The sequence below is a fragment of the Giraffa tippelskirchi genome, chromosome 8, assembly GCF_054371585.1.
Source record: "Giraffa tippelskirchi isolate mGirTip1 chromosome 8, T2T-mGirTip1v1.2.pri, whole genome shotgun sequence".
Classification (NCBI taxonomy): domain Eukaryota; kingdom Metazoa; phylum Chordata; class Mammalia; order Artiodactyla; family Giraffidae; genus Giraffa; species Giraffa tippelskirchi.
The window spans coordinates 69,802,501-69,822,220 of record NC_137282.1 but is presented as its reverse complement, the minus strand read 5'-3'; positions in this window follow the sequence as shown (position 1 = coordinate 69,822,220).

Below are 19,720 nucleotides of genomic sequence, written 5' to 3'. Positions count from 1 at the left end.
GTTTATGCTTGGCCCTCTTATATTTAAAATATACCTTTTTGGCTAGAGTGTGAGGCACAGGAGATCTAGATCCTGCAATCGAGGAATGAATCTGTGCCCTTTGCAATGGAAGCAAACTGTCTTAATCCCTGGAACCCTAAGGAAGTTCCTCAAAAGAGACGGTTTGCGACTAGGTCAGAAATGATAGTCTTCAAAGGCAATCCCTTTAACTTCAAAGGAACAAAATTTACTGACTGAAGAAAAGCCTCTGGGTAATAAGAATGAGGAGTCTCTGACCTATGAGCGGCACATCAATACTCCTATTGCCGGCAACAGGAGTAAAGAGGACATCCCATGACACAGAATGACCTGTCCCAGGAGAGAAGCCCAGGTTCATTCTGCCTGAGAGGAGAAGGCGGGCCGAGTGATGGTCTGGGAAGGGTTTAGAGACTCAGGGTGAGGGCACATGGCTACGCTTGCTGATGAGGGGTCAGATTCCCGATGAGATGAGACGACACGGCTCACCAGCATGGTGGGGCCGTCAAGAACCCCCTCGAATCTTGCAGACCCTCTGCGACCAATGAGAGAGAGCCAGGCACCACTGCTCAGGGGGCACAGCTTCTGCTCTGCTCTTGGCAGGTCCCGGTCACCTGCCACCTTCCTGTCTCCAGCAGAGGTAAAGTAAGGCCCAAATGCCGCCTGAGGATCTTTGAGCTCAGAACGGAAACTCCCTTTTTTTCAGTGGCCTGGAGTGTCGTAAGCAATCCAAAGGTGAGCGGAATTAACTGCAAGTAGTCAGAATAATGGTGAGAACAAAAGGAAATGGCAAGTCATTGTTAACAATCTATGTTGGACTTAAAGTTTTGTGAAGAGAGAGACGGAACCTAGCTTCAGAAGGGGAGGGAGGTCCCGCAAGGTCGAATGAGGCCCACTGGTGGCTGGGGACTCATCTGGAGGAACTTCTCTGAAGAAGGGCCTGGGATCCATCTGAAAGCTGGAGTGGGAACCCAGGCCCGGGAGTGAGCGTCCAGAGCTGGAACGAGAGCTCCCGGGAGACTGACTCGAGCGCGGCTGCTTTCCGGGGCACCCACCTCCCCTTCTCCTCAGCTGATGCCCGCAGGCTGGGTAACGGCCCTTGAGGGAGAAGCCTTGGCAGAAGGTCTCCCCACGGAGGGAGCCCATAGGTGTCTCAGTCTGTCAGTGGCAGTTGCTCATTTTCCCGGGCTGCCAGCCCATCTGAGCTGTTTCTGTTGGAGGGAAAATCTGCCTGAAGTTATGCCTGAGGCCTGAGCTCTCTTGTTATCAAATTAGGCGAATATCCGATACATACTGTGAATACCTGGCATACTGCCATGGAATTCCTAAATATCCGTATGCCGAAAGCTAACTCCGTCCCCACGTGTGCAAGCTAATTCAGCTGAACTCGCTCGTGTCTGACCCGTGTGGTAGTAGTGGTGAGAGCAGGAGTGGATCGGGAGCGAAAGGACCAGGTGGAATTTCTCGATTCAAACCCATGAATCTCTGAGGACTTGGTGAGCACGTTACACTTTAAGTGTCATTCCTGGCCTGAGAGGTAGCACGAACAGTACTTTTCTGACGGCCTCATGGAGACGTGAGACAGGAGTCGAGATCCACAGTATGCAGCGAGCGGTATCTTTGGTTATAGGCAGATCCAGAAAAAGCTATCAGCTCACTGTTGGTTCTTTCAAAGCACGTATTAGCTGTGTGGTTGCCCGATAACGTGAGTGCCGCCCACCTAGACTGTACACGCACCTCACGCACCGAGTATCTGTCGGCCTTGTAGATGAGGAGGTGGCTGAGTGGCGTTTGCGCGAGTGACTGGGTTTGAATCTAGACAGCACCCTTTGCTGTGGGCTTGGTGAAGTGCCGGTCCTCAGCACACAGGATTCTCATCCTTCCTGGCCGGTTTCTGGCGCCTCTCTACTATCTGGGTTCCACCAGCCTCATCTTTAGCAGCACCGGTGTGCTCTTACCACAAACCTCCGAAACAGCACGTTCTTTCAAGGTGCCTCCTCGTCCTTCACCGCTGGTGCTGGGCTCAGACCGTCCCCTGCCCCACGGCCCTTTCCCGGGCCTTTCCTTTTCACTCTCCCGTGGCTAAAGCTCTGACCCGTCCTCCAAGCGCGAGGCCTCTTCTCACTATTTCGCATTCCAGGCAGGCCTACTTATTCTGGGAGTTATTCCCCCTTGATACTTTCTGTCTATAACCAGGACCAGGACCAAGCATACACATCTCTTTCCACGCAACCCCTTCTTGACGCTCAGCTCTGCCGGGCGTGTTGGTGCTGACTCTCGTACGGATGGTGAGTTGACAGGTGACCGGTGACGGGTGAGCTTTGCATGAACCACGTGAAAAGTATGGTTGGCAAGCCTCTGACACAGATTCCCCCATGGGAAATCGTCGTCACCTCCTGAGACAGTCCTGGGAACAAAGGCGATGAACAGAGGATTCAGTGCTTCCGGACAAATCGAGTGCTTGTTGCAGACACAACCTGCCCCAGAGCGTCCAAGATCAAGTGTGAGGAAAGGCCTAGGAGTAGCAGGACCGGGGACTGAACAAGTCGGCTCTGCTCCTCTCCCGGCTGCAGTCCAAAGAAACGCCAAACAGGATGCCTCTTTGTTGCCATCAAGTGTCCAATTCTACACTTTTGTTAACAATGTATATAATGTTAAGGAGCGGGAGAGCCAGCTTTACTGAAACTTGTGGATCATGCACTTCTCATCCCTGCTACTGTTTGATACAATTAGAGTTTAAGAGCAGCCTGTTTTCCAGGAAAGATACTATATAACCAAAAGGTGCGATTTCTAGTGCCACCTTAATTTCCCCAGTCTCTGGGTACGAGAACTGAACCAAATGTTCTCTAGTATATTTTCAGGGACATGACAAGCTATTCAGATCCTTCCTGATAGATGTTCTGAAAAAGAACTACTAGCTGCAAGAACTAAATCTCAGTTTCAACTCCGGTAGAGGAGAAGCTGCGTTGCTGGCAACAGTTAAAAGAAACACTGTATCTTCCCAAGAATAGACTGGGTACCCCCAGCATTTACCTTGAGGCTGCAGCGAGGAAGACTAAGTCTGCCACTGAACTAGGTCCGTTTCTTTGACTTTAACCTTTATACGTGATTCCTGATATCTTCAGTTTCCGTATGCTGCCTGTAGCCCGAGACGTACAGGGCGCACCCCTCGTCAAGGCTCAGATTTCAAGAGTCTAATACATTTCCATTCAGACACAGATAGAAATCTGCAGAAGAGAGAATAATATGTATCTTGTTGGAGCGTTACAGGAATATCACGACATGACACGTGTGGCCCCGCGCGCCCCCAACCACAAGCCCAGATCTCCCGTCTCCCCTCCGAAACCTCCCCCTCCTCCCCCCCATACCCAGCCACCGAGGGGGGGGGGGGGCCCGGGGAGGGATGGCGGTCTCGGCCCCGGTTCCGAGAGGTCACTCGTGGAGCCGCCCTAGCTAGGCCGAGACGCCAGATGTGGCTGCCCTGCTGCTTCACGTCCATCTCCGTGAGCCATGCCCAAAAGGCACGTGAAATCATTGAGAGCAAATAGCGCCCCCAGAAAGCGCAAAATGATCCTCCTGAACCCCGCACGGCCGCCATCTTGGTGGATCCACGTTAGAGGTCGTTGGTAGGTATCCCCACTTGATGCCTGAATAGTACTCACGCGGACTCGATTTCTTTTCGCTTTTCCTGGGTGCCCTAGCCAGAGAGATCACGTGGGCCGGAGAGCAAACACGGAACAGAACAGAGCCCCGAACCACAGCCAAGTCGAGGGCGTGCGGAACCGCAGGAACTCACAGATCCTGTGAGGGGACCCAGATGGGGAAGAAGCGTCCGTGCTCACGTATCTCTGGGGAGGTTGGGAGGGGCGCTCGCCAGCGAGGCAGATGCCGCGCGAGTGGCCGGAGACGTTTCTCCGTGGGATCTCTCGGGATGTCGCAGGGTGCCGGGTGCAGGGGCACCCCGGGAGGCCCGGTCCACCGAAAAGCCCGAAAAGTCTTCATGTGGGGCAGGCCCGCCCGGAATGGTTTCTTGCAGGGCCGGGCGAGGAGAATTCGGGGGCCCATACCTCCAAGCCCCACACTCGTCTTGAGAGGGTTCCACGTGGCATTCTGAAAGGCCGGGCGACGGAGGGAAGGGGTTCGTGGCTGCGGACAACGCCTGGCTGGAGGAATTCTTTGTCTTTGGCGACGGTTCACCCCGTAGGTCAGGTCATGAGGTTCCTCGACACCTTCCGCGGGGCGGATGTTCACAGGAGGAGTGGGGACGGGACGGCGGACTCGCAGGCCACCCTCCTGTCCCCACTGCTCCCCTTCCTCCAGAACTGGAGTTCGAATCTAGATGGGCCTCTGACCGCACACATCGCTGGGTTTACATCGTGCCGGCTTCACCTTCGATTCTCACAAACGGGCACTCTTGCTGCTTCTAGAAGTGTCCTAGAGAAGAAGACACCGGGTTCCGTACGAGATCAGCTTCTTGGACGTGGCCCTCTGGAGCCCGTGGCTTTGGCTTCAGGGGAAGCGCGCTGCCTACGGTATAGCCTGGCCCGGAAGCTCATCCGAGGATTCCTAAGGAGTTCGCGGGCCTCGAGGATTCTGTTTCCGAAAAGCGTTTTCTGGAACCGGGCGACTTGGGAGAACGTGTCACTGGTCTGGAAAATGGAAGGCCGCTGTCCGAGGGTTCAGAGACCTTCACGCTCCCTCCTTTCACTTGAAAGGTGTCTTCTTTTTTTCTCCCCAACCCCCCCCAACCCCCCGCAACACACACACACCCGACAGCTTGCCTGACCGTTGTTGCTGGGGAGATGAAATCCCAGGAGACGGGAGGCAAAGTAAGTCTCTTTCACACCCCGGGGAAAACGAGAGGAACGGGTCCCCAGCCGTGCGATGTTTCCGTGTCTCAGCACGGCCGACAGTCTCCTCCTCTTTCTAGGTGCTCCCGTTTCCTCCACCCCCCACCCCCCACCCCACCCCACCCCACCCCACCCCACCCCATCCCATCCCAAACTAAGGGTTTAGTTTAATGCCAAACTTCTACAAAGAAATAAGCAAATTTTTGTGCAATGTCCAGTGATCTCTTTCTAGGTTGATAGACTGATCAATGCCATGGTTAGTTCCCACAGTAAGTGGATGCCACCCTGTAAATCTTCTTGGCTCATTGCCTGCCACACCCGCTCCATTGCTGGTTAGGAGTAATTTTGTAAAACATGAAAGATAACACAAAATGGACTGATGACTCTGAGAGAAGAATTGTAATTGGAGGAAATTTCAGGACTGGCTCTGATAGTGCATCCATGAAAAAGTAAAACTCATCCAGAGAGTAGAAAAGTGGTTACTAGGGCTATGGGGAGAGGTTGGTAAAAGGGAACAAATGTTCAGCTATAAGATGAATAGAGTCTGAGGATCTAATGTAAAACATGGCACTCTTTTTGACATGTTTTGTATAAATGAAATCTTATGAAGATAAAAATCTAAGTAGGAAAGATGGAGGGAAGAAAAAAAAACAGAAAGTGAAATATGTGAGGTGATATTAATTAACTGGATGAGGAATCCTTTCACATCGTAAACACGTGAAATCACCACAGTTATATTTCAATTTCTTGCAATTTTGTATGTCAATTGTACCTCAAAAAAGTTGAAATTTTAAAAAAGATATTACAAGATCTATGAAAAACCGTGAAGATTGTGTCTGGCTTGATAACATTGAGAACCTAGAACTCAGGCGATCCAAAACGTCCCCCTGCCGAGGAGAGTGTTTGTGTCATCGATTACTCAATTCCGAATTATCATATGCTCCAGAATTGTCGGTTGGATGCAAGATTTCAAAGCAGCCACATGCTGGAAAACTTAGTTTTAATGAGTTTAGTTCTATTGTCTCAAAGTGGAGCGCTCTATTTAAAGATGATACTTTACGTGGACTTCCTTGATGTTTCGGACGTTGGATCGGAGACGGATGTAGTGAGATATCATGAAGTAATTCCCTGTTTTTCTGTTTATAATTTCCGCGACATGATCCTTCTAGTTAGTAAGAAGCATTTGTGTTGCCTTGAAGAGAATTAGATTATTATCATAATAATGGAAAGGGAAAGTAGTAGGTTTATGCTTGGCCCTCTTATATTTAAAATATACCTTTTTGGCTAGAGTGTGAGGCACAGGAGATCTAGATCCTGCAATCGAGGAATGAATCTGTGCCCTTTGCAATGGAAGCAAACTGTCTTAATCCCTGGAACCCTAAGGAAGTTCCTCAAAAGAGACGGTTTGCGACTAGGTCAGAAATGATAGTCTTCAAAGGCAATCCCTTTAACTTCAAAGGAACAAAATTTACTGACTGAAGAAAAGCCTCTGGGTAATAAGAATGAGGAGTCTCTGACCTATGAGCGGCACATCAATACTCCTATTGCCGGCAACAGGAGTAAAGAGGACATCCCATGACACAGAATGACCTGTCCCAGGAGAGAAGCCCAGGTTCATTCTGCCTGAGAGGAGAAGGCGGGCCGAGTGATGGTCTGGGAAGGGTTTAGAGACTCAGGGTGAGGGCACATGGCTACGCTTGCTGATGAGGGGTCAGATTCCCGATGAGATGAGACGACACGGCTCACCAGCATGGTGGGGCCGTCAAGAACCCCCTCGAATCTTGCAGACCCTCTGCGACCAATGAGAGAGAGCCAGGCACCACTGCTCAGGGGGCACAGCTTCTGCTCTGCTCTTGGCAGGTCCCGGTCACCTGCCACCTTCCTGTCTCCAGCAGAGGTAAAGTAAGGCCCAAATGCCGCCTGAGGATCTTTGAGCTCAGAACGGAAACTCCCTTTTTTTCAGTGGCCTGGAGTGTCGTAAGCAATCCAAAGGTGAGCGGAATTAACTGCAAGTAGTCAGAATAATGGTGAGAACAAAAGGAAATGGCAAGTCATTGTTAACAATCTATGTTGGACTTAAAGTTTTGTGAAGAGAGAGACGGAACCTAGCTTCAGAAGGGGAGGGAGGTCCCGCAAGGTCGAATGAGGCCCACTGGTGGCTGGGGACTCATCTGGAGGAACTTCTCTGAAGAAGGGCCCGGGATCCATCTGAAAGCTGGAGTGGGAACCCAGGCCCGGGAGTGAGCGTCCAGAGCTGGAACGAGAGCTCCCGGGAGACTGACTCGAGCGCGGCTGCTTTCCGGGGCACCCACCTCCCCTTCTCCTCAGCTGATGCCCGCAGGCTGGGTAACGGCCCTTGAGGGAGAAGCCTTGGCAGAAGGTCTCCCCACGGAGGGAGCCCATAGGTGTCTCAGTCTGTCAGTGGCAGTTGCTCATTTTCCCGGGCTGCCAGCCCATCTGAGCTGTTTCTGTTGGAGGGAAAATCTGCCTGAAGTTATGCCTGAGGCCTGAGCTCTCTTGTTATCAAATTAGGCGAATATCCGATACATACTGTGAATACCTGGCATACTGCCATGGAATTCCTAAATATCCGTGTGCCGAAAGCTAACTCCGTCCCCACGTGTGCAAGCTAATTCAGCTGAACTCGCTCGTGTCTGACCCGTGTGGTAGTAGTGGTGAGAGCAGGAGTGGATCGGGAGCGAAAGGACCAGGTGGAATTTCTCGATTCAAACCCATGAATCTCTGAGGACTTGGTGAGCACGTTACACTTTAAGTGTCATTCCTGGCCTGAGAGGTAGCACGAACAGTACTTTTCTGACGGCCTCATGGAGACGTGAGACAGGAGTCGAGATCCACAGTATGCAGCGAGCGGTATCTTTGGTTATAGGCAGATCCAGAAAAAGCTATCAGCTCACTGTTGGTTCTTTCAAAGCACGTATTAGCTGTGTGGTTGCCCGATAACGTGAGTGCCGCCCACCTAGACTGTACACGCACCTCACGCACCGAGTATCTGTCGGCCTTGTAGATGAGGAGGTGGCTGAGTGGCGTTTGCGCGAGTGACTGGGTTTGAATCTAGACAGCACCCTTTGCTGTGGGCTTGGTGAAGTGCCGGTCCTCAGCACACAGGATTCTCATCCTTCCTGGCCGGTTTCTGGCGCCTCTCTACTATCTGGGTTCCACCAGCCTCATCTTTAGCAGCACCGGTGTGCTCTTACCACAAACCTCCGAAACAGCACGTTCTTTCAAGGTGCCTCCTCGTCCTTCACCGCTGGTGCTGGGCTCAGACCGTCCCCTGCCCCACGGCCCTTTCCCGGGCCTTTCCTTTTCACTCTCCCGTGGCTAAAGCTCTGACCCGTCCTCCAAGCGCGAGGCCTCTTCTCACTATTTCGCATTCCAGGCAGGCCTACTTATTCTGGGAGTTATTCCCCCTTGATACTTTCTGTCTATAACCAGGACCAGGACCAAGCATACACATCTCTTTCCACGCAACCCCTTCTTGACGCTCAGCTCTGCCGGGCGTGTTGGTGCTGACTCTCGTACGGATGGTGAGTTGACAGGTGACCGGTGACGGGTGAGCTTTGCATGAACCACGTGAAAAGTATGGTTGGCAAGCCTCTGACACAGATTCCCCCATGGGAAATCGTCGTCACCTCCTGAGACAGTCCTGGGAACAAAGGCGATGAACAGAGGATTCAGTGCTTCCGGACAAATCGAGTGCTTGTTGCAGACACAACCTGCCCCAGAGCGTCCAAGATCAAGTGTGAGGAAAGGCCTAGGAGTAGCAGGACCGGGGACTGAACAAGTCGGCTCTGCTCCTCTCCCGGCTGCAGTCCAAAGAAACGCCAAACAGGATGCCTCTTTGTTGCCATCAAGTGTCCAATTCTACACTTTTGTTAACAATGTATATAATGTTAAGGAGCGGGAGAGCCAGCTTTACTGAAACTTGTGGATCATGCACTTCTCATCCCTGCTACTGTTTGATACAATTAGAGTTTAAGAGCAGCCTGTTTTCCAGGAAAGATACTATATAACCAAAAGGTGCGATTTCTAGTGCCACCTTAATTTCCCCAGTCTCTGGGTACGAGAACTGAACCAAATGTTCTCTAGTATATTTTCAGGGACATGACAAGCTATTCAGATCCTTCCTGATAGATGTTCTGAAAAAGAACTACTAGCTGCAAGAACTAAATCTCAGTTTCAACTCCGGTAGAGGAGAAGCTGCGTTGCTGGCAACAGTTAAAAGAAACACTGTATCTTCCCAAGAATAGACTGGGTACCCCCAGCATTTACCTTGAGGCTGCAGCGAGGAAGACTAAGTCTGCCACTGAACTAGGTCCGTTTCTTTGACTTTAACCTTTATACGTGATTCCTGATATCTTCAGTTTCCGTATGCTGCCTGTAGCCCGAGACGTACAGGGCGCACCCCTCGTCAAGGCTCAGATTTCAAGAGTCTAATACATTTCCATTCAGACACAGATAGAAATCTGCAGAAGAGAGAATAATATGTATCTTGTTGGAGCGTTACAGGAATATCACGACATGACACGTGTGGCCCCGCGCGCCCCCAACCACAAGCCCAGATCTCCCGTCTCCCCTCCGAAACCTCCCCCTCCTCCCCCCCATACCCAGCCACCGAGGGGGGGGGGGGCCCGGGGAGGGATGGCGGTCTCGGCCCCGGTTCCGAGAGGTCACTCGTGGAGCCGCCCTAGCTAGGCCGAGACGCCAGATGTGGCTGCCCTGCTGCTTCACGTCCATCTCCGTGAGCCATGCCCAAAAGGCACGTGAAATCATTGAGAGCAAATAGCGCCCCCAGAAAGCGCAAAATGATCCTCCTGAACCCCGCACGGCCGCCATCTTGGTGGATCCACGTTAGAGGTCGTTGGTAGGTATCCCCACTTGATGCCTGAATAGTACTCACGCGGACTCGATTTCTTTTCGCTTTTCCTGGGTGCCCTAGCCAGAGAGATCACGTGGGCCGGAGAGCAAACACGGAACAGAACAGAGCCCCGAACCACAGCCAAGTCGAGGGCGTGCGGAACCGCAGGAACTCACAGATCCTGTGAGGGGACCCAGATGGGGAAGAAGCGTCCGTGCTCACGTATCTCTGGGGAGGTTGGGAGGGGCGCTCGCCAGCGAGGCAGATGCCGCGCGAGTGGCCGGAGACGTTTCTCCGTGGGATCTCTCGGGATGTCGCAGGGTGCCGGGTGCAGGGGCACCCCGGGAGGCCCGGTCCACCGAAAAGCCCGAAAAGTCTTCATGTGGGGCAGGCCCGCCCGGAATGGTTTCTTGCAGGGCCGGGCGAGGAGAATTCGGGGGCCCATACCTCCAAGCCCCACACTCGTCTTGAGAGGGTTCCACGTGGCATTCTGAAAGGCCGGGCGACGGAGGGAAGGGGTTCGTGGCTGCGGACAACGCCTGGCTGGAGGAATTCTTTGTCTTTGGCGACGGTTCACCCCGTAGGTCAGGTCATGAGGTTCCTCGACACCTTCCGCGGGGCGGATGTTCACAGGAGGAGTGGGGACGGGACGGCGGACTCGCAGGCCACCCTCCTGTCCCCACTGCTCCCCTCCCTCCAGAACTGGAGTTCGAATCTAGATGGGCCTCTGACCGCACACATCGCTGGGTTTACATCGTGCCGGCTTCACCTTCGATTCTCACAAACGGGCACTCTTGCTGCTTCTAGAAGTGTCCTAGAGAAGAAGACACCGGGTTCCGTACGAGATCAGCTTCTTGGACGTGGCCCTCTGGAGCCCGTGGCTTTGGCTTCAGGGGAAGCGCGCTGCCTACGGTATAGCCTGGCCCGGAAGCTCATCCGAGGATTCCTAAGGAGTTCGCGGGCCTCGAGGATTCTGTTTCTGAAAAGCGTTTTCTGGAACCGGGCGACTTGGGAGAACGTGTCACTGGTCTGGAAAATGGAAGGCCGCTGTCCGAGGGTTCAGAGACCTTCACGCTCCCTCCTTTCACTTGAAAGGTGTCTTCTTTTTTTCTCCCCAACCCCCCCCAACCCCCCGCAACACACACACACCCGACAGCTTGCCTGACCGTTGTTGCTGGGGAGATGAAATCCCAGGAGACGGGAGGCAAAGTAAGTCTCTTTCACACCCCGGGGAAAACGAGAGGAACGGGTCCCCAGCCGTGCGATGTTTCCGTGTCTCAGCACGGCCGACAGTCTCCTCCTCTTTCTAGGTGCTCCTGTTTCCTCCACCCCCCACCCCCCACCCCACCCCACCCCACCCCACCCCATCCCATCCCATCCCAAACTAAGGGTTTAGTTTAATGCCAAACTTCTACAAAGAAATAAGCAAATTTTTGTGCAATGTCCAGTGATCTCTTTCTAGGTTGATAGACTGATCAATGCCATGGTTAGTTCCCACAGTAAGTGGATGCCACCCTGTAAATCTTCTTGGCTCATTGCCTGCCACACCCGCTCCATTGCTGGTTAGGAGTAATTTTGTAAAACATGAAAGATAACACAAAATGGACTGATGACTCTGAGAGAAGAATTGTAATTGGAGGAAATTTCAGGACTGGCTCTGATAGTGCATCCATGAAAAAGTAAAACTCATCCAGAGAGTAGAAAAGTGGTTACTAGGGCTATGGGGAGAGGTTGGTAAAAGGGAACAAATGTTCAGCTATAAGATGAATAGAGTCTGAGGATCTAATGTAAAACATGGCACTCTTTTTGACATGTTTTGTATAAATGAAATCTTATGAAGATAAAAATCTAAGTAGGAAAGATGGAGGGAAGAAAAAAAAACAGAAAGTGAAATATGTGAGGTGATATTAATTAACTGGATGAGGAATCCTTTCACATCGTAAACACGTGAAATCACCACAGTTATATTTCAATTTCTTGCAATTTTGTATGTCAATTGTACCTCAAAAAAGTTGAAATTTTAAAAAAGATATTACAAGATCTATGAAAAACCGTGAAGATTGTGTCTGGCTTGATAACATTGAGAACCTAGAACTCAGGCGATCCAAAACGTCCCCCTGCCGAGGAGAGTGTTTGTGTCATCGATTACTCAATTCCGAATTATCATATGCTCCAGAATTGTCGGTTGGATGCAAGATTTCAAAGCAGCCACATGCTGGAAAACTTAGTTTTAATGAGTTTAGTTCTATTGTCTCAAAGTGGAGCGCTCTATTTAAAGATGATACTTTACGTGGACTTCCTTGATGTTTCGGACGTTGGATCGGAGACGGATGTAGTGAGATATCATGAAGTAATTCCCTGTTTTTCTGTTTATAATTTCCGCGACATGATCCTTCTAGTTAGTAAGAAGCATTTGTGTTGCCTTGAAGAGAATTAGATTATTATCATAATAATGGAAAGGGAAAGTAGTAGGTTTATGCTTGGCCCTCTTATATTTAAAATATACCTTTTTGGCTAGAGTGTGAGGCACAGGAGATCTAGATCCTGCAATCGAGGAATGAATCTGTGCCCTTTGCAATGGAAGCAAACTGTCTTAATCCCTGGAACCCTAAGGAAGTTCCTCAAAAGAGACGGTTTGCGACTAGGTCAGAAATGATAGTCTTCAAAGGCAATCCCTTTAACTTCAAAGGAACAAAATTTACTGACTGAAGAAAAGCCTCTGGGTAATAAGAATGAGGAGTCTCTGACCTATGAGCGGCACATCAATACTCCTATTGCCGGCAACAGGAGTAAAGAGGACATCCCATGACACAGAATGACCTGTCCCAGGAGAGAAGCCCAGGTTCATTCTGCCTGAGAGGAGAAGGCGGGCCGAGTGATGGTCTGGGAAGGGTTTAGAGACTCAGGGTGAGGGCACATGGCTACGCTTGCTGATGAGGGGTCAGATTCCCGATGAGATGAGACGACACGGCTCACCAGCATGGTGGGGCCGTCAAGAACCCCCTCGAATCTTGCAGACCCTCTGCGACCAATGAGAGAGAGCCAGGCACCACTGCTCAGGGGGCACAGCTTCTGCTCTGCTCTTGGCAGGTCCCGGTCACCTGCCACCTTCCTGTCTCCAGCAGAGGTAAAGTAAGGCCCAAATGCCGCCTGAGGATCTTTGAGCTCAGAACGGAAACTCCCTTTTTTTCAGTGGCCTGGAGTGTCGTAAGCAATCCAAAGGTGAGCGGAATTAACTGCAAGTAGTCAGAATAATGGTGAGAACAAAAGGAAATGGCAAGTCATTGTTAACAATCTATGTTGGACTTAAAGTTTTGTGAAGAGAGAGACGGAACCTAGCTTCAGAAGGGGAGGGAGGTCCCGCAAGGTCGAATGAGGCCCACTGGTGGCTGGGGACTCATCTGGAGGAACTTCTCTGAAGAAGGGCCCGGGATCCATCTGAAAGCTGGAGTGGGAACCCAGGCCCGGGAGTGAGCGTCCAGAGCTGGAACGAGAGCTCCCGGGAGACTGACTCGAGCGCGGCTGCTTTCCGGGGCACCCACCTCCCCTTCTCCTCAGCTGATGCCCGCAGGCTGGGTAACGGCCCTTGAGGGAGAAGCCTTGGCAGAAGGTCTCCCCACGGAGGGAGCCCATAGGTGTCTCAGTCTGTCAGTGGCAGTTGCTCATTTTCCCGGGCTGCCAGCCCATCTGAGCTGTTTCTGTTGGAGGGAAAATCTGCCTGAAGTTATGCCTGAGGCCTGAGCTCTCTTGTTATCAAATTAGGCGAATATCCGATACATACTGTGAATACCTGGCATACTGCCATGGAATTCCTAAATATCCGTGTGCCGAAAGCTAACTCCGTCCCCACGTGTGCAAGCTAATTCAGCTGAACTCGCTCGTGTCTGACCCGTGTGGTAGTAGTGGTGAGAGCAGGAGTGGATCGGGAGCGAAAGGACCAGGTGGAATTTCTCGATTCAAACCCATGAATCTCTGAGGACTTGGTGAGCACGTTACACTTTAAGTGTCATTCCTGGCCTGAGAGGTAGCACGAACAGTACTTTTCTGACGGCCTCATGGAGACGTGAGACAGGAGTCGAGATCCACAGTATGCAGCGAGCGGTATCTTTGGTTATAGGCAGATCCAGAAAAAGCTATCAGCTCACTGTTGGTTCTTTCAAAGCACGTATTAGCTGTGTGGTTGCCCGATAACGTGAGTGCCGCCCACCTAGACTGTACACGCACCTCACGCACCGAGTATCTGTCGGCCTTGTAGATGAGGAGGTGGCTGAGTGGCGTTTGCGCGAGTGACTGGGTTTGAATCTAGACAGCACCCTTTGCTGTGGGCTTGGTGAAGTGCCGGTCCTCAGCACACAGGATTCTCATCCTTCCTGGCCGGTTTCTGGCGCCTCTCTACTATCTGGGTTCCACCAGCCTCATCTTTAGCAGCACCGGTGTGCTCTTACCACAAACCTCCGAAACAGCACGTTCTTTCAAGGTGCCTCCTCGTCCTTCACCGCTGGTGCTGGGCTCAGACCGTCCCCTGCCCCACGGCCCTTTCCCGGGCCTTTCCTTTTCACTCTCCCGTGGCTAAAGCTCTGACCCGTCCTCCAAGCGCGAGGCCTCTTCTCACTATTTCGCATTCCAGGCAGGCCTACTTATTCTGGGAGTTATTCCCCCTTGATACTTTCTGTCTATAACCAGGACCAGGACCAAGCATACACATCTCTTTCCACGCAACCCCTTCTTGACGCTCAGCTCTGCCGGGCGTGTTGGTGCTGACTCTCGTACGGATGGTGAGTTGACAGGTGACCGGTGACGGGTGAGCTTTGCATGAACCACGTGAAAAGTATGGTTGGCAAGCCTCTGACACAGATTCCCCCATGGGAAATCGTCGTCACCTCCTGAGACAGTCCTGGGAACAAAGGCGATGAACAGAGGATTCAGTGCTTCCGGACAAATCGAGTGCTTGTTGCAGACACAACCTGCCCCAGAGCGTCCAAGATCAAGTGTGAGGAAAGGCCTAGGAGTAGCAGGACCGGGGACTGAACAAGTCGGCTCTGCTCCTCTCCCGGCTGCAGTCCAAAGAAACGCCAAACAGGATGCCTCTTTGTTGCCATCAAGTGTCCAATTCTACACTTTTGTTAACAATGTATATAATGTTAAGGAGCGGGAGAGCCAGCTTTACTGAAACTTGTGGATCATGCACTTCTCATCCCTGCTACTGTTTGATACAATTAGAGTTTAAGAGCAGCCTGTTTTCCAGGAAAGATACTATATAACCAAAAGGTGCGATTTCTAGTGCCACCTTAATTTCCCCAGTCTCTGGGTACGAGAACTGAACCAAATGTTCTCTAGTATATTTTCAGGGACATGACAAGCTATTCAGATCCTTCCTGATAGATGTTCTGAAAAAGAACTACTAGCTGCAAGAACTAAATCTCAGTTTCAACTCCGGTAGAGGAGAAGCTGCGTTGCTGGCAACAGTTAAAAGAAACACTGTATCTTCCCAAGAATAGACTGGGTACCCCCAGCATTTACCTTGAGGCTGCAGCGAGGAAGACTAAGTCTGCCACTGAACTAGGTCCGTTTCTTTGACTTTAACCTTTATACGTGATTCCTGATATCTTCAGTTTCCGTATGCTGCCTGTAGCCCGAGACGTACAGGGCGCACCCCTCGTCAAGGCTCAGATTTCAAGAGTCTAATACATTTCCATTCAGACACAGATAGAAATCTGCAGAAGAGAGAATAATATGTATCTTGTTGGAGCGTTACAGGAATATCACGACATGACACGTGTGGCCCCGCGCGCCCCCAACCACAAGCCCAGATCTCCCGTCTCCCCTCCGAAACCTCCCCCTCCTCCCCCCCATACCCAGCCACCGAGGGGGGGGGGGGGCCCGGGGAGGGATGGCGGTCTCGGCCCCGGTTCCGAGAGGTCACTCGTGGAGCCGCCCTAGCTAGGCCGAGACGCCAGATGTGGCTGCCCTGCTGCTTCACGTCCATCTCCGTGAGCCATGCCCAAAAGGCACGTGAAATCATTGAGAGCAAATAGCGCCCCCAGAAAGCGCAAAATGATCCTCCTGAACCCCGCACGGCCGCCATCTTGGTGGATCCACGTTAGAGGTCGTTGGTAGGTATCCCCACTTGATGCCTGAATAGTACTCACGCGGACTCGATTTCTTTTCGCTTTTCCTGGGTGCCCTAGCCAGAGAGATCACGTGGGCCGGAGAGCAAACACGGAACAGAACAGAGCCCCGAACCACAGCCAAGTCGAGGGCGTGCGGAACCGCAGGAACTCACAGATCCTGTGAGGGGACCCAGATGGGGAAGAAGCGTCCGTGCTCACGTATCTCTGGGGAGGTTGGGAGGGGCGCTCGCCAGCGAGGCAGATGCCGCGCGAGTGGCCGGAGACGTTTCTCCGTGGGATCTCTCGGGATGTCGCAGGGTGCCGGGTGCAGGGGCACCCCGGGAGGCCCGGTCCACCGAAAAGCCCGAAAAGTCTTCATGTGGGGCAGGCCCGCCCGGAATGGTTTCTTGCAGGGCCGGGCGAGGAGAATTCGGGGGCCCATACCTCCAAGCCCCACACTCGTCTTGAGAGGGTTCCACGTGGCATTCTGAAAGGCCGGGCGACGGAGGGAAGGGGTTCGTGGCTGCGGACAACGCCTGGCTGGAGGAATTCTTTGTCTTTGGCGACGGTTCACCCCGTAGGTCAGGTCATGAGGTTCCTCGACACCTTCCGCGGGGCGGATGTTCACAGGAGGAGTGGGGACGGGACGGCGGACTCGCAGGCCACCCTCCTGTCCCCACTGCTCCCCTCCCTCCAGAACTGGAGTTCGAATCTAGATGGGCCTCTGACCGCACACATCGCTGGGTTTACATCGTGCCGGCTTCACCTTCGATTCTCACAAACGGGCACTCTTGCTGCTTCTAGAAGTGTCCTAGAGAAGAAGACACCGGGTTCCGTACGAGATCAGCTTCTTGGACGTGGCCCTCTGGAGCCCGTGGCTTTGGCTTCAGGGGAAGCGCGCTGCCTACGGTATAGCCTGGCCCGGAAGCTCATCCGAGGATTCCTAAGGAGTTCGCGGGCCTCGAGGATTCTGTTTCCGAAAAGCGTTTTCTGGAACCGGGCGACTTGGGAGAACGTGTCACTGGTCTGGAAAATGGAAGGCCGCTGTCCGAGGGTTCAGAGACCTTCACGCTCCCTCCTTTCACTTGAAAGGTGTCTTCTTTTTTTCTCCCCAACCCCCCCCAACCCCCCGCAACACACACACACCCGACAGCTTGCCTGACCGTTGTTGCTGGGGAGATGAAATCCCAGGAGACGGGAGGCAAAGTAAGTCTCTTTCACACCCCGGGGAAAACGAGAGGAACGGGTCCCCAGCCGTGCGATGTTTCCGTGTCTCAGCACGGCCGACAGTCTCCTCCTCTTTCTAGGTGCTCCCGTTTCCTCCACCCCCCACCCCCCACCCCCACCCCCCGCCACCGACCCCCGCCCCCAGCAGCCCTGCCACCCCACCCCAGACCAGACCGCCCGGCCCGGCCGCCCGGCCGCCTTTCCTTTCCGGTGTTTGTGGCCAGTTGTTTTGAAATCCATGTTCTCCTGTCCTCACGTGCACTTTCCCCACCCAGCGGCGCATGCTTGTGTTTGTTGTCGTTGGACTTGATCACGGTCTCGACACAGGTTGACTTTCGTTTTCTCTTGTTGGGGGTCCGAGTGTCTCCTTCTTTTCCTTTCTTGCTCCTGGGCTTGCGTGTCTGTGTCTGTGTCTGCTTTCGAGAAGTCCTGCTTTGTTCTCCGAGCAGCGCTTGCCTGGTTTCGCTTTGCCGGTCGGTCCCTCCCTCCCTGCCTCCCTCCCTTCTCTCTCTCCCTCCCTCCCTCCTTCGGGGGAGGGGGCCCGGGGGAGCCCGGGATGTCACTGGTGCCCCTCTCTCGGCCGTCCCCGCCCCGAGCCCCGCCGCCCGCCGGCGTCTCCGTGGAATGTCCCCCCACCAGCCTGGCATCGCGTGGGTGGGGGGGGGGAGCGCGTCTCCTTCGTGGCAGCCTCCTGGGGAGATATTTCCCAGCTCCTCTCCCTTCCTCTGCGGCCGGGGTCGCGTCGCGTCGCGTCTCTCGGAGGCGGCGGCTCCGGGCCGAGCTCGGGCGTTTGGGCGGCCGGCGACAGCGACCCGTCCTCGGGACATTGGAGCCGGTTGTCAGGAGCCACCTGGCGGCCGCTTTTATAGTGTCCCTCCCCTCTGGAGCTTCGGCGACCTTCAGGAGGGTTGTGACTCAGCCGCCGGGCCCGAGGCACAGCTCTCAGAGACCAGCTCTGCTGGCGGCGACAGTGGCGGTGGCGCCGAGGCCTAGGGACGTCCTGCTGTCGCCGGAGATTGGTTCTCTAGGTTTCTGAGGAGGGTGGCCGTCGCGGCGGCGGCGGCGCTCCAGAGCCGGGCTCTGGGGTGGCCTGACCGGGTCGACCAGCGTCTCCCCGTGCCCCTCCGGCCGCGGAGACGGACCGGCCGGACCCTACCTGGGCCGGGCCGCCGCGGTGGGCAGGGAGGGAGAGGGTCGTCCCTCCCTGGAGCGCCTGGGACTCGGCGGTCTGGCCTCCTCCCGGGCCTCCCTCAGGAGGGTTTGCTTTCTTCCTTCAGGAGGGTTGGCTCCCGCCCTCCAAAGGATTTGCTGTTCGCCTTTTCAGAAGGGTTTGCGTCTCCCTTCAGGAGGTTCTTGCTTTCCCGCCCTTTCAGGAGGGTTCGCCACCCCGGAGGGTTTGCTTTCTCACCCCTCCCCAACTCCCTGAATCACGGCCAGGAGGTCAGGGACCGGCTCGAGCCGTCCTGGGTGCCACGGACAGGACGGTCTGGGGCCCCGGGCGTGGTCCCTCGTGGGGGCCCGCTCGTCTCGTGGGAGGCGCCTCGCCGGCGGGTCTCTCTTCGTTTTTCTCTCTGGCAACTCGAAGCCAAACCCCCGCTCGGAGACTCGGACGGACGGGTACACCTACCCGTGCGGGCGAAGGGGGAGGGCGTCCCCGGCCAGCTCCCTCCCCCTTGGCGTCTGCGCCCCCACCTCGCCCACCGGGCGCCCCCTTCGCCCCCCTCCCCCCCCCCCAGTCGACCAGATGACCCCCGACAGCTCCGGGCCTGGTGTTTCTGGGGTAGTGCTGGGGACAGGTGGCGGTGCCAAGGTGCCAAGGTCCCTCTCTGCCAGTCGTGGGTGGGCCCCGCTGTCGGGCGCTGTCATTTTGTCGCCCGAAATGGGCCTTTTCTGCCACCAGGTAAGTGCCGACACGGTCTCTCTCGGCGTCTGCCGCCGAGGACTTTGGGCCTCTGGACGCACGCGGGGCTCTGGGCCTCTGGGCCGCCGGCCTGGGCCTGTGCGCCGGCTCCCGCGTGGCGTGTCTGGCAGACCCGACCCGTGGCGCCACCTCCGGTCTCTGGGTGACCCGAGGGCGGCGGGGCGAGGCGCCGTGGGTCTTCTACCCTGTGTGACCCCCGCCGCGGGCGCCCGGTGGTGGCCGGGACGACGCCCGCTCTTGTAGGCTCCGTGCCCCGTGTCAGGCAGCTCCTCCTCCTGGGGTCGTCGTCGGCGGCTGTCGCCTGAGGCGAGGCGAGGTGAGGTGTGGCGGGGGGAGGCGGCCGGCGAGGCTTAAAGCGGGCCCCTCCGGCGACTGTCCTCACCGTGCCTTCCCCCCCTCCCCCTCGGCTCAACGGATCGATGTGGTGTGGTCGTGCTCTCCCGGGCCGGGCCTAAGCCGTGCCGGACGAGGGACGGGCGTTCCTGGTGAACGTGTGCGGTCTTCTCGGTCTGTCCACGGGGCCCCTCGCCTGCCTTTCCCCCTGCCCGTCGGGGAGGGTGAGGAAGGCGGGAGGGTGGGTGCGGCCTCCGGCCCTGACTCTCGGTCTCCTGCCCGCCCCCCTCCACGGGGCGTCAGGGAGGCCGTCGGTCTTCGGACACAGCGGACGCTCTCGCTTCGCCTTCTCGGCGCGTGTCCCGCGAGCGGCCCTCCCCGCGGTGGG